Source organism: Balaenoptera musculus, chromosome 11 (genome assembly GCF_009873245.2).
Source record: "Balaenoptera musculus isolate JJ_BM4_2016_0621 chromosome 11, mBalMus1.pri.v3, whole genome shotgun sequence".
NCBI lineage: Eukaryota > Metazoa > Chordata > Mammalia > Artiodactyla > Balaenopteridae > Balaenoptera > Balaenoptera musculus.
In genome coordinates, this window is record NC_045795.1 from 21,236,036 (window position 1) to 21,251,040 (window position 15,005).

The following is a 15,005-nucleotide window of genomic DNA, read 5'->3' on the forward strand; positions in this document are numbered from 1 at the left end:
TGAGAGGTTTCCAGTTCTTATCGAAAAGGACAAATTAGAAAATAAGCTCATGTGCCAGAAGCAAGGATTGAACCCAAGCAGGTATGCAATTTATAAACTTTAAGTTCAAAACCTTCCCACTCACCAATCACAGCAACATAGGATTCTTGTTCTCATATCTTTTCTTATAAGAAACCAAAAAGTATTTGTTTACAATCTGGGGAGTCTAGGATTGGCCTCATAGGTCCATGAAACATTGGCCCAGGCTTACAAGAATATAAACAAAAAACAAATCTTTAGAAGGTTCTTTGATGGGAAATTCATAAAACATAATTCAAACAATTATTTTCATAAAATTTACTATTTATGTGCTATGACTTGTGCTGGGTTGTTAGACTCTCCCTGACCTTGCAGACATATATTTTAACAGGAAAAGCACACAATTTTACTAAATACATAATGTCATGAAAATGTGAGAAGGCTAAGTAAAGGAGGTGTAGGATGCTACATGACCACCAACACATCCTGGAGACCCTTACTAAACCAAAACTTAGGACACTAGAAGACACAACCCCAATAGACTATCATTGAAAAACCCAGTACACTTCTCTAGATATCTAGACAGATCATGTCTCAAATATAAAAAAGAAAATCTATACTTTTTAAAAGAGAGAATATTTTTTAACCTAGTAGCAGAGAAAGACCCTTTAAGCATAACCTCAAAAGTACAAACCAGTAGGGGAAAAAAAGATAAATGCTTAATAAAATCAAGGCTCTGCCATGAAGTTCTGTCAAAGTCAACAGACAGGTAACATAATAGTAGACAATACTGCAAGGTCTAAAATTCACAATAGACTAATAACTACAATATACAATGTACCCCAGGTATATCAACATGAAAAATACACCAACCTCTATACGAATATGGACAAATGATAAGAAAAGTATCAGTGTACATAAGATGCAATTCGAATGACTAAAAAACATATAGACAGATGCTCAAAATCTTTAGAAAACATAAATAAAATTTTAAAGAAAACAATGATGAGATTTATCACTCTACACATACTAGATTACAAAGTAGAAAGCTGAATAATGTTAAGCCTGGGCAGGGATAAAAGGATATGCAGTGCTGGTGGGAGTGTAGGCTTACAAAAATAAACTGGGATTAATTAGTATACATATATATATACACTAATCAGTGTGCGTATATATATACACACATATATATACACACTCGCACAAGTACATAAAGGGGGATGGATGAGGAAGTGGTGTTATATGGAGTGGGGGGACAATGGAGGCAACCTGTGAGCCCATCACTGGGACAGAAGAAAGGAAATACAGTGCCCATTATGGGATCTTACATAGCAATTAGAAGCAATGATTTAAGTGCACACAGAGCAACTTTGATGGATCTTAAAGTCATAATGTTCTTTTAAAGGCATAAGAATATATATCATTTATATAAATTTATAATATATGTGCACAAAACAAAAATGTCAATTTTGCAAAAAAAAATATGATCAAAGTGATACACAATAAACAAATTAGAAAAGTTGTTTATGTAAGGAGAGGAATGGCAGCAGGACATAGGGACAAAGGGAATGAATAAATCTTGTTGTAAGAAAGGGCAAGTAGATTAGGTACAGGCTAGACAGGCAGGGAAGAGCTGAGGGCTGCCTAGAGGAAATGGGGTGTGTAGATCTGTCACAGGATCTCCTAAGTGATTTCTCTTTTCTCCAGGGTCTTGCATTTTGTGGATGTTCAGTGAATACATAAGCCCTCGTCCTTTCCCATAAAGCACAAGGCACAAGGCGGTTATTTAAACATTTCAGAATGATGGTCTCATCTATTCTTCCCCCACGCTAAGCTGTATTCAGCCAACATGCCACAACCCCTTCTGCAATCATCAACCTGATCTGGAAACTGAGAAGAGAGGTCATGTGACTCTGCTAAGACACGCCCTGCATTTGCCCAAGTTAGAGGCTCCCACGGCATCCTGCGGGAGTTATTTACCACATTGTACCCTAATTTTCTCTTTAATTCTCTGCATCCTCCACTCATTTTTACAACCTATGAAGACAGGAATCAAGTCAGTTTTAACTCAACGGTGCAATGAGCAGAATCTCCTGTGCATCAGCGTGTCCTTATCTTTGCTTGCTTTCTTGTGCCAGGTTAGATAAAATAGAAGGAAGCATGATAGTCTTGCTCACGTGCAGTGAATTAGCTCAGAAAGTAGCACCGTGGCCTCTGTAACCTTGCAGTAGCGGAATTAGTGCTTACATCTCTCGTTTGGGGTGGGGGGAGGGTGTTGGAGGGAGAAATTTAAAAAACTTGCTTTATTTCCCTGCTTCTAGAATACAAATCCTATAGATGAAGAAGTTTTTGTTTGGTTGGTTCGCTGCTCTATCTCCAGTACCTAGAAAATTACCTGAAATACAGTAGTGACCACATTTGTGGACAAAATGAATTAACGGAGAATATTTTTAAATGTGTTGCAATATCCAATATTTCCTCTAGAGGGAGATAGTCACCATGAAATAGGAATTTCACTCCAATTTAAAATAATTTTTAAAACCTCGCGCTGAAGAATGCATTTTTATTTTTAATGTTGAATTTTCTGCTTTAGTGTAGAAATATAGTTCAGAAATACAGGTGCGTTCTCTCTGTCACAAAAAGTACGTTTCTGGCAAAATGCTACACTTCACAGAAAATATTACAAATATGATATAACTGAATTGTAGTTTGAGAGGGGGCCCTGTGGCTTAGCTGGTCAAAGCGCCTGTCTAGTAAACAGGAGATCCTGGGTTCGAATCCCAGCGGGGCCTTTCCCCTTCGGTTTTTGTATTTCAACAGTGTAGTTGCCACTAAACATGCTGGAGATGCATTGAGGAATTTATATTACTGGTAAAGTCTGTATTGAATTGTTATTCCAATTGTGGAGAGTCTTTTTCCAGATAATAGCATCACAATATGAAGAGTTGTGATGAAGGGAAAAGTGAATAAGTTTCCTGTAATTGATAGAAAGTGATGGATTTGCTAATGATTGGTATATGAATTGAGCACAAATTATCTTGCAGTACCTGATAGAGAGTAAGATTTCAAATTCTGTCTTGGAAGTTCAGTCTCAGCTCTCTTAACCTGTGACATCCAACATAGCTAAATGATGGAGTTTGGTTATCAGTGTCAGGCAAAGAATTAATAAGCCACGACATTTGGTTTGGAATCAGACTCATTTTTATTTTTGAGAACAAGAGAGCAATATCAAATGTAGACCCCCATCATTTTGGTTTTGTACAGCCCTAAGAACTGTATTTGTGCATCAGGAGAACCTACTGAGTGCACAGGGGGAAAACTGGAGCTCAATGACGTTTTGAGGAAATAAATCACAAGTAGATTATCACTTTCTTGAATCTTAAGTGACATTGTAGTTTATAGCTAAAATGTACACTGTGTAGCACTGGCCTATACATTGGGCTTTTCCCTTTTATCTAGAGAAATTTCAAAGATTATGACTGGAGTTCCACCAGAGTCACTGTCTTTTCACTTTAGTAGAAATAGTCCTGCACTATGCCTGAAATCCTGTTTATACTTCACTGGAAACCTGGTTTCATTTTCCTCAGTTTATCCATAGAGTTCTTCCCCATCTACTTCCCAAGGAATGTGAGCAAAAAAGGTAGTCATGAAGGGTAGCAGATTATGCCACCCCAAAATATACCACTTTGGCATAAGGACTATTGTGAGCTGAAGACAAATGAGAAGAAGCAGATACAAGAAAAGCTCACTGCACTTTCCCTATTTGCCTATAAAGCAGGACATACAAAGGACATAATACATTTAAAAAGTCCCCCCCACCACCAAGAAGGGCAAAGATTAATCCCCAGAGACAACTTTAGACCCTATCAGCCTGGAATCTAAATAACAAATTTTACTAACCAGCCTTTCTGAAGTGAAAGATCTGATGAGAGTTTATAACAAGACTAATGCCACTAACAAGGAACTTTGGAACAAGAATAGCAAGGAATAACAGAGCCATTCCAAAATAAATTTTAGACAAAAATCTCTTTAGACATAACAATCAACCATATTTTCAAAGAAGACAGAAAACAGTGCATCTAATTTATAAATGTGAATGAACATAATCTTTACAGAGAAAAAAATTCTTGATACATAACATATAATAATTCTGAGACACAATATGCCATGAATATCCAAACCATGTAATAAGAATATATAAACAATATATCAACAATATCAAGCAGAGAGATTCAATAAGTCTGGAGTAGGTCCTACACATTTATATATTAATAAGGTTTCACAGGTAAGTAATGTAAATCTTCAATTGAAAGCCAGTTGCCTAGATGTTAGATTCAAAGTGTACCAAGTTAACATTTAGAAAGATAACTGAAATTATGACTCATTGTATTCTACTGATGTTGTCTAATATCAGGCAAAACAACACCAGGACTCTGACAAATGGAAATATGTTATGAACAGTGGGTACTGATAAATCTCTAGGAATTTTCCATTCCTTGAAGGCTGTCAGCTAGCGGTCATTCTCGGTTTCTAGTGAATGTCCACATTCCATGGCTGGTGGCCGCCTTCATCTTCAAAGTTAGCAGTGACCTGTCGAGGCCTTCTCATACTTAAAATCTGTAAGTATATTATTTAATATGCAATGGAGTAGTGGATGCCCTTTATTAATTAAAAACATTTTTTCAGGCGCTGGCTTTGAGCCAGTCACAGTACTTGACACGAAGGATGCAGCACTGACCAAAGCAGAGGAAGGCCTTGCCTTCTTGGACTTATTGAGCACCCACTATGTCCCTGGCACTGTGCTTGAGACATTACTTATGTCATTATTTAATCAATATCATGTATGTCATTTTCAAAGTAACCCTATACTTTTAAACAAGAGAAAGAGTAAACATATGCTGGGAGTCTGAGGGACAGTGCAAGGGTCGAGGAGAGAAACAGGAGTCTCGTGCTGGGCACACGGAGACCCAGGCGCCAGACCTCAAGAAAAGGACAGACAGGGAGAGTGAGGCACTTAGACTGAGAGTAGCCCCAGGGGCTCTTGCCCTCCTATCCCCCACTGTGCACCCCGTTTTCATTTTGGATTCAAATCTTAAATCTAACGCTTTTATGATAAACGTTCGAAAACAATTTAGACGAGTTGTAAATGGCTTCGTAACTGGCAGCACCGAGGTAACGGTCAAATATAACCCAAAGGCTGACCATTGCTCCATTTTATCGCAGAGCATTCGGTTGCTGGTCTGAGGCTACGCCACAAGCCTGAGATATTCCCACACTGAGAAAAAGAAAACCGAAATACCACGAGGCATATTCTTCAAGAGGAATCGAATCAGCGACCTTGACATTATAAAAACAATAAATACCCTAACCAACTGAGCAACTTACCATGAAGAGGAATGATGCTTTTACATTTCAGAAGTATAAACTATATCAAAACATTATTGCCTGAAGTTTTTTACAGAATGATGCAAGACATTTCTCTAATTCTCCCAGTTTCCTCTTCCCCTAAATACATCCACCTTACCTCATTCAATTTTCTTTAAAAGCTCTCCATCCTGACTCTGGTACTTTATTTCTTTAAAAACCAAAAAAAAAACACAATCAAATCGTTCAGCGGTAGTGATATTAGGACTGTCTGTAATTAGATGTACGGGTGCAATTTCCACCGGTGATGTGGTCTATAGGTAGGACGAGAAAAGGAAGGCGGAGGGTACTGGCCCGTACGGGGATCGAACCCGCGACCTTGGCGTTATTAGCACCACGCTCTAACCAACTGAGCTAACCGGCCAACCCGCAGAAAACGTTTTCACTTACATGTTTTAAAGTCATACCTAATTAAAGTCGGCGGTCTTCTTTGTAAAATGTTTTTAGAAATGTTCTTTTTTCTATCAAAAAGGAAAAGACAATTCCCAGTTGCCTGCACGGATGAACCGTGCTTCTCCCCAGGAAAACTCAGTCTTTCTCAAACCGACCGAGGAAGACTCAGATCAATGTCCGGGAGCAACTACCTCCTTGCAACTATTCCCAGAAGGCCTCGGGAAACGCGAAGCCCTTGCAAGCCTGAGATGGTGGCGGGAGGATCACAGAACTGAGCACAGAGCAGAGCTTGGTGGACTCGGCTTCCGGGCACGGGGTGCGGATTCTCGGCTCTTGGAGGTCATACCGGGAGGGTCATCTCTTCCCAGAGGCCTTTAGCCGCTGGGCTTCAGGGTGGTTCCGCAGTCGCCTTTAAGCTAAATCTGTAGCCGTTCGTCCGGAGCGGAATAAGACAGGGACCTGATGCTGCAATGCCAGACATAGGCCACTTGGTGGCGCCCGAGTGCAGGGCTGAGGTCTGAGGCAAAAGGACTGTGAAGACCGCCCCCCTCCTGAACCTCTGACCCCTCCCCATCTCCCCAAAATCTCCAGATCTATGACGAGGGAAGTCGAGACCACAGCGAGTCCGGAGTTAGGGCCTTGTTCCGGACCAGGGAGAAACACCGGAATCTGAGAGGAGTAGGGGAACTGAAGCCAAAGGCAGGCAACTCAGAGGAAGGAGTTGGGAAACCTTTGCCCTTTTGAGCCTGGCCTGATCTACCTGCAAGCAGGTGTCAACGATGGCAGGGACCAGTAGAGCAGCAAATTTCTGCTTGCTTTCTTTTCTCTGTTGGACCCTACAACCCTCTCTCTCTCTCTTTTTTTTTTTTTCTATTTTTTTTGCATCTGAAGTTAATTGACTCGTTTTATATATATAGTATATCGAGTAAGATTTGAAAGACTATTCTAAAGAGAGCTATTTCTTTTAATGAGGCAAGTTAACTATTCATTTACTTGTTTTACATTATGCAATTTATAAATTTTGTTTTTAATTGTTTAAAAAGCTGCAAGATGGTATTTCTTATCTTTAGTACATTTCTTTAACTTTGTATCAGCATCCACCATATGAACTAGTAGCTGTCTTCATTTTCTTTGTCCTCTAGTAAAAATTCGGTGGACAGTGAGTGGAAAAACCAATTTTTAAAATCTAATTGTATGTATTTATTTATTTTTATTAAAAAATTTTTTACTACAGTACTTGATCTGTAGTCTTTTCTCCTCCCTTAGTGCTTTACTGCCACTCTCCCGGATTTCCAAACCTTGAGAAACCTCTCTCTGCTTAACAGCCAGAATGTCAGCTGTTTGGGTGACTGGACATTCTCTTTGCTCTCCTGTCCTCCCCCAGGTTTCTTTGGCTGTGAGATCTCTCTCCATTCAGTAAGCTTTGGAGAGATTTCTCTCAGCTCTCCAGTCCTGGCTGTTGGCAGCTAAAACACAAAGTGCCTTGTACTGTTTGCTCTTCGTGTTCCTGCGGTACTCCCCAACTTCAGAATGTTTTGAACTTGAGAGTGCCTCAGTGGGTATTTCCACTTTCTGGCCTTTTTCCTCACCCCCTTTTGACCTACTCTCCTCATCAGAGACAACCAGAACTGGTTTTGGCTACTTGAAATTCTGTTTGGGTCAAGCAAGCCCACAAACAAACCTTAAAAATGTCTAAGTTTCTTCTGGTTTCTCCTAATCTGGTCTTCACAGGTTTTTCCTCCTCTGTGCCGCTGCCCATCTGCTAGGAATAAGGACAGCCAGAGGCTTCTTTCCTCCTATGAAGGCCTCTTTCTAGAATTTAGTTTATGTTGATTCTTTTGTATCCTCAGCTCCTGATGAGTTCAGAAAATCTACTCCCCTTAAGCTTATGGCTTTGCTTTAGTTAGTAGGTTGAGAGGGACACACACTTGCAACTTCCTACAACTTAACCAAAATGGAACTCAGTGCTTTGTATTTTTAAAATATTTCCAAATTTCTGTGCCAAAAGTACTTTTGTCATTCCTTGAAACTATTTCCTTTAAAATATATAGCAACAGACTAATCTCTTTCAATAAGGAAATTAACCATGTTGCCAGGTGCTTTGCATATTGTTTCAGGTAATCCTTATGTCACATGTCATTTATTCAATTGATATTTTAAAACAGCCAGTTTTGTTCTTATATTGAAGTGAGAAGAAGTGAGATATAATATCCATACGACACCATGAAAACTTCAAGAAGTGAAATGAGTGACCACCTGCAGGTATGTCGCCAGATTTTACTTAGACTTCCAGGTGATACTGCTGGGCACTTGCAGGGAAAAATAATGTCACATGGAATTTGGATACATTTCAGAAAGTTACCTCGAATATTGTCCCCTGATTTGACAAATGTTTATTGAGAACTACCAGTATAATGGTCCCAAAGCTACACATGATCCCTTCCTCACCCTCCCAGAGCTTAAAATCCAATACCACCATGACTTCTGATTAGTTGTCTAACAGTGGAGATGGCCTTCTCCACAGAAGTGGTATCTTCATTCTACTTTAAGAAATATCTTCTTCAGTCTTTTGCATCTGATACTGGTGTATTTTCTACACAAATGATCAGGACAGATTAGCAACATTATCCAGTGAAAGCACTTATACTATGCGCCATGGAAAACTTCCATATATGGGCACGTATCTTCCATATCTCGGCACATCTGCTTAAACAGAATATCCTGTTTGGAATCCTATCTCTTGCTTTTTGTAATTTTGGAGAATAATATCACCAGCAATGTTGAAGACAGCTTGATAAAGCAGATATTTTTAGAAGTTAAATGATGGAGAAAATTGTGAACCTGTTGTCAGCTAGGAAATGAGGATCCTGAGGTAAGGAGATGACAGTGGGGTATTTTGTATAGAAGTGCTGAGGTGGAAGGATTCGTTCATATAAAAGACTGCGTGAAAAATCACTCCCAGTGGGGCCTCAAAAGAGTACCTTAAATTCTGTCTTGGAAACTGTAGGCTGCAGCATTCTCATTCCGTAACACCAGTATATTATGGAGAGCAGTGGAGTCTGAATGCAAGCATCAGAGCATTAAAAAACAAGCAAACAAAAAAGTAAAACAAATAAACAAAAACAAACAACAACAACAACAAACTTACATCCTTAATTCACAAAAAAAAAAAAAAAAAATTCTCCAGAATGCTGCCTTAGCTTTCCAAGCCTGGAATTTTTTCAAGAATTGGGATTATGAAAGGTTTTTGTTTTGGTTTTTGTTTTCATAAATGGAGGAAAGGGGAGAGAAATGCGCTGCAACAATGAACATTTCCTCAACAGGCATGAAGTAAACAAACCTGGGAGCTACAGACAAAGTCTACTCAGTTATGTATAAGGGCTGGCGCAGCCGCAAGCAGGTGTTTCCTTAGTGTAGTGGTTATCCCATTCGCCTCACACACGAAAAATCCCCGCTTCGAAACCACGCAAAAAAAAGTGTTTTTTTCCTGAAATGTTATGTACTTCTGCTTGATTTCGAAAACTTGCTTATATTAAAAAATAACAAACCCCACAAATCTTCGCACTTACTCTTTGTTTGAAAGAAGAAATTATCCTGAGAGTCCCGCGCCGATGCATGGTTTCGCTGTTCACATGGGGCAGTTTTCCCCTTTCTCCCGTCTCTCCTCTGCTGGGTTCCGACGAGGCCTGTGAGGGTCCCTGGGAAAATATCAGAGGAGATGAGCCGGCGCCGCGGAAGTGGTTGCTCTCTTCGGAATTTGGATTTCTACAAAAAGAGGCTTCACCAGGAACCGACCCTGAGGGCAGCTTGATCTTGGACCTGATCTGTAGCAGAAAAGTCTCCCAGACTCAAGCCAATTTTGAATGAAGAGAAATCTGTTTCCCCTTGAGAAAGACTACCGGCACATTGCCAAAAACTTATACTGTTATTCTTCCTCCTAGCCTTTCCTAAAGGGACCTGCGCTCATGTACCAAAGTGATTGTGCATTAGGGAAAAGGAAAAAATCAGACTTTTCAGGAATTCCTAGACAATGGCTCGGAACCGGCATTACTTGCTAGAGATAAAAAAACATCATTGCTGTCCCCAGGCAGTAGGTACTCATGAAGGTCAGACAACCAATGAAGTTTTGCCCCCTGTCCATTTCACTGTGGGCACAGTGGATCCCTGAGCCCACCCTGTGGTTACTTTCCCAGTTCCAGACAGAATCTCTATATCATTTCCATGACTAATGGAGTGAAGGCTATTATGGCATAAAAGGCCAATTAGAGGCCACCAGAAACTCCTCTGTGAAAATAATTAAACAAAACGCAATACTGGTATTCCTGGACCGATTGCAGAGATTAGTGCCAACATCAAAAACTTGAAAGATACAGGGACAGAGATTCACCAAATTTCTATTCAACTCACTTACTCAACTGTAGAAGGTAAATGGGTTGTGGAAAATGACAGTTATTGTAGATCTAGTCAAGTGATTATTTCCATTGCATCTGCTATTCCAGATGTTCTTTTATTAATGGAGAAAATTAACACATGCCCTGTCACCTGGTATGCAGCTACTGATATGGTTAGTGTTATTTTCTCTATACCCAGTCAGAAAGACCATCAGAAGCAGTGAGCCTTCAGCTGGCTGAGCCAACAGTACACCTTACCTGCCTTACCTCAGGGGTATATCAGCTCTTCAATCATATGTTATAAATTAGTCTACAGACTAATTTATAGTGCCCTTTCCACCTTCACCACCTTACCATTTGTTCTAAAGTTGAAAGCTGATTTTTGTTGTTTTAAATATGAACACTGTAGGCAAATGTATATTGTGCAAACTGATCACAAGTGAGTGGGTCTACCTTTCCAGAACTGGCTCAGTCTTGTGCGCCTCATTTGCATCTCTATCCCAGTTTTAGTCCATATGGGCTGCTGTAACAAAAATACCATAGACCAGGTGGCTTAAAGGACAAACATTTATTTCTCACAGTTCCGGAGGCTAGTGTCGATTCTCAGTCTGGTGAAAGTTTGCCTCCTGGCTCCCTGTCTCATAGACAGCAGTCTTCTCACTGTGTCCTCAGATGAAGAAAAGGGTGAAAGAGCTCTCTGACATCTCTTTTATGAGGACCTAATCCCACTCATGAGGACTCCATCCTCATGACCTAAAGCCCCCGCCTCCAAATACCATCTTATTGGGGATTAGGTTTCAACGTAATTTGGGGGAGAGAGGCACGTTCAGTCTATAGCAATCACCAAAACATCCATTTCCTTTTCTGACTTGATGTTTAGTCAAGTATAAGTTGATATTGACTTTTTGTGCAGGGAGACCAGTGGCCAATGGGTGATGTTGCAACCAATTATTAAAACATTTTGAAAGGAAATTATCCTGAACTGATCCTTCACATCCAGAAGCGCTGCCCCACCATACAGTCCTGACTGTCAGTTGAGTCTGAAAGAGTCTTCGTAGCCATCAAAGGAGGCATTTTCTAAGATATCTTTTTACCTCCCATTTCTTCCTGAAATTGAGAAAGGAAGTTGACTGAGAAAGACGCTTGGACAAATTTTAAAATCAAAGACGCTTTAAAGAAAATACCAGTCGGCAGACGTCAATCCAGGAGGAAAGAGAAAGAACATCTCCTGGGGGAATGTTGATGTGTAGAAGAATGTGGTACCATTTAGAACTGAAAAGAATCCCTGGCAAAAGTTAAACTCCCAAGGTGGACACAGGGAGGACGGGATGAACAGTGACTGCTTTTGGATGACGTTATTTTAAACAACCTCCTTTTTCTGTCCGCACCTCCACTTGGGGGTGAATTCCTTAGTAGAGTAGAAGTACTAGGAAGAAAATCAAGATCTAGCTGAGAAAAAAACACAAACATTTCAAAAGAGCTTTTTAATTTGTGAGTGGATTTCACAGTCTTCACCCCAAGATTATTTAATTCTCCAAAGTGTTCTGTTGGAAGAGCTATGAAACCGCCAGAACTGTGCACTGGTTAAATGACAAAACTGGGGACAGGACACTGGAGATTTATACAGAGTCACTTCACTCAGTGCTCTTTGCCCCGGGAAAGGATTTCCTGTGAAAACAACTCCTGGGCACTGTCCGCTGTAAAGAGGACTACACTGTGGCCAAGACAGAAAATAAAAAGAGAGCTATGCTCTTTTCTCTGCAAAAACAAATCAACAAAACAGGACACACACAAAAACAACTTTTAAAGTTGTATTTCTAGACCTAAAGGAGAAAGTTTAAGCTATTTAAATTCTGCTAATTCTTCCACTTCCTTCAGAACATCCTAGAGCAAATCAAGGGCCTTGAAGTCAGGGTGTGAAGATGGTGGGCCTGACCTACTGAGCTGGTCCTGGTTGCTCACAAATGGAAGATCCAATTCAGTGGATCATTCCAGAATCGTTTGATCTTGGATCAGGTGATTCTCCTAGAGACTCCCAGGTCTCCCGTGCCCTGTGTGTCCAGGGCTAGGCTTGGACAGCATTCCAGAACCTTCTTGCCTTTTTGCCTCAGGCTTCCTGAGTGGCTTCAAATCTTATTTGTGTGATTAGCTCCTTCTGAGGCTCGAAGTGAGGCCTCCTTCAGAGTGCTGGCTATTGCTGAGTTCCAGAAAGGAAGGGCTAGTCACCATTCCAGAGGAGAACTCTGGTAAGAAAAATTTTCTCCTCCACTTCCTCATTTATAGTGTTTTCTTGAGCTTTTATTTGATTTTTTAAATAGGTAGCATCTAAAGTCTAATGTGACATGCAGTAAATTTCTTCCTCCTGCTTCCAAAGAATTCCACCTCCTTAGTCTCCAGCCCCTCAACTGGGAACTTTGTTGTGAGTTTACTGATTATCCTTGAGAGTTTGGGTTTTTTTTTTTGGTTTTTGTTTTGTTTTGTTTTTGTAAAGTGCATATATAATCTAACATAAATATATCTCCAATAGTATCATTCTATAGAGATTGCTCTGAACCTTGCTTCTATTTTATAGTATATGTATGTACATAGTGATCTTTATCATTTTGTTTTAAATATGCATAGCATTCCACTGTGTAGTTATGCCATAATTTATCTAATTAATAGTTCTGACTAACTAGGTTTTTCTCAATCTTACTATTACAGTTAATGCTGCAGAGAATAAGTTAGAACACAATATAATTTCTTATGTGTTCAAGTCTGTGTTTTACATTTGTGGAAATGCTGTTTCAAAGAGTATATGCATTTGAAATATTGGTAGATCCTGCCACATTGTCCTCCTAGCAGCAAGGCATAGTGTATTTGTGGAGAACACAAATGAGCAGGATCGTAGACACACTTAATACAACTCTTACTTCATTCCATGCCCAGTATGAAGCTAAACCAGGCAATCCACGGAGACCGTAGAAAATTTTAGAAAATCAAGGATTCTTGTGATGCTGGAATATTGCCTTCTCTCAAGGAGGTGAGACTTCGCAGCCTGGAGCCTGGCAGGATGGGGACAAGTTGGATGAGGCTGAGTGGAGAGATCTGATGAGGGGACTTGAGGAGTGATCTCCTTTTACGTACTGCTTAAAGTAAACACGCCAAATAAGCAAGGATAGCTAGAATTGATAAGCAGGATTATAAATCAGGGACCTAGATGGTGTTTTTTTAACACCTAAATAGGAACTGGGAGTCAAGCTGTGATGGCCGAGTGGTTAAGGCGTTGGACTCGAAATCCAATGGGGCTTCCCCGCGCAGGTTCAAATCCTGCTCACAGCGTTTCTCGGTGCTTTTCTATTCAAGTTACGAGATGACTTCCTCAGTGTGGTTCTCGACTATTCGTCTTATTCCATAAACAAACTGAGGAGTAAGGAGGCAGCTTTCCGTCCCGCCCCGAGTACACTCTCAGTATTTTGGCTCTTCCATCCTCCTCCAAACTGGGCGGGCACCTGTGAATCCCTTGAGCGCGGGGGCGGGGCTTCCTTCAGCCCAACTATCTGCAGCTACCCCTCAGTACCCGAGAAGCTAGAGACTTAGTGAACGCTCAAAACAGCTGCTTGTTTTGTATCCATTCTGTTAAATCTAAAAGTAGCAGCAGGTCCCAATGGCAAAGAGAAATAAGAAATTCTGTTTTTAAAAATCTGTAATAAAATTCCCCGCTCTGTTAATGGAGATGCAGGTAGCTTCCTTAAAGAGTCCTCTGGTATTTAAAAAAACAAACAAATAAAACAGGCTAGTGAGAACCATGAAGGTCTAGGATCATAAATATCTGTGTGTGTGTGTGTGTGTGTGTGTGTGTGTGCGCGCGCGCGCGCTCTTTAAAACATTGTGCTATAGAAGTGAGGAAACCGAGGCAAAGAGAAGATACACAACTTGGGCCAACGCAATAAATCTAACGAGGGAAGAGTATGGATAAAAGCTGTGGGCACCGTGACTGCACTCGGACCCAAACTATTGTACTTCTCGCTCAAAGAACTGCCCTCACTTATAAACACTTTTGTATTTCCACATATCTATTTCGCCTACATTGAGCCCTTAAATATAACTAGCCAATTTATGTAATGATACCGGTATTCTCTAATTTTATAATTATATTAACTCTGAACTTCTAAGTTCCTATATGAATTTGGTTCTTAAAGTGTTTACCTTTATTAAATTATTATCCCCATTTCGCCCAATTTGGGAGGATGGGTGTTTCGGAATGTTTTTCTGCTGCATAGAATCTGAAATTATTTCCTGTGTAAAGAGTTTCGGCTCTTTGGAGAGTGAGATTGAAAAATATGATAATACCTCAAGAATGTGTTTTATTCCACTTTCACTATATCAAAATTGAAAATTAAATGGGTCACTAATTTTTGACCCATACTCAACATCAGTAAGTGCCAAAGGAAAATGAAATGACTTGATGAATGGACAGATGAACCGACTGCAGAAGTTAAAGAAGCGTTCATAAGTAGAAACAACACAGACAATCACGCACATAATTGGGGGGGAGGGGGAATGCTAACCACAGTCGTTCTATCACATACATGATGCTCCAAGGCAGAAAATTCTTTCATAATTATAAATATTTTAAGTGAATGTAACTTATACAAATTGACCCCGAAGATAACCAATCAGTTTTACTAGAATCCATAGGTCTTTCTTGTACAACTAATTTCCGTCTGTATCATGAATCAACTGTTTTCTCAATGATTCTAGTGAATAATGAGTAATAGATACTTTTGTGACAAGGGG

At 40.1% G+C, this 15,005-nt stretch overlaps 3 non-coding genes across 3 annotated transcripts; 2 read left to right on the top strand and 1 right to left on the bottom strand.

Annotated features, from left to right (window-relative positions):
- The first annotated feature begins 2,736 nt into the window (after positions 1–2,736).
- Positions 2,737–2,810, top strand: TRNAT-AGU. The gene has a single exon. It is a non-coding gene; the product is annotated as a tRNA-Thr (tRNA).
- Positions 2,811–5,732: 2,922 nt separating this feature from the next.
- Positions 5,733–5,806, bottom strand: TRNAI-AAU. The gene has a single exon. It is a non-coding gene; the product is annotated as a tRNA-Ile (tRNA).
- Positions 5,807–13,465: 7,659 nt separating this feature from the next.
- On the top strand, positions 13,466–13,547 carry TRNAS-CGA. The gene has a single exon. It is a non-coding gene; the product is annotated as a tRNA-Ser (tRNA).
- The last annotated feature ends 1,458 nt before the right edge of the window (positions 13,548–15,005 follow it).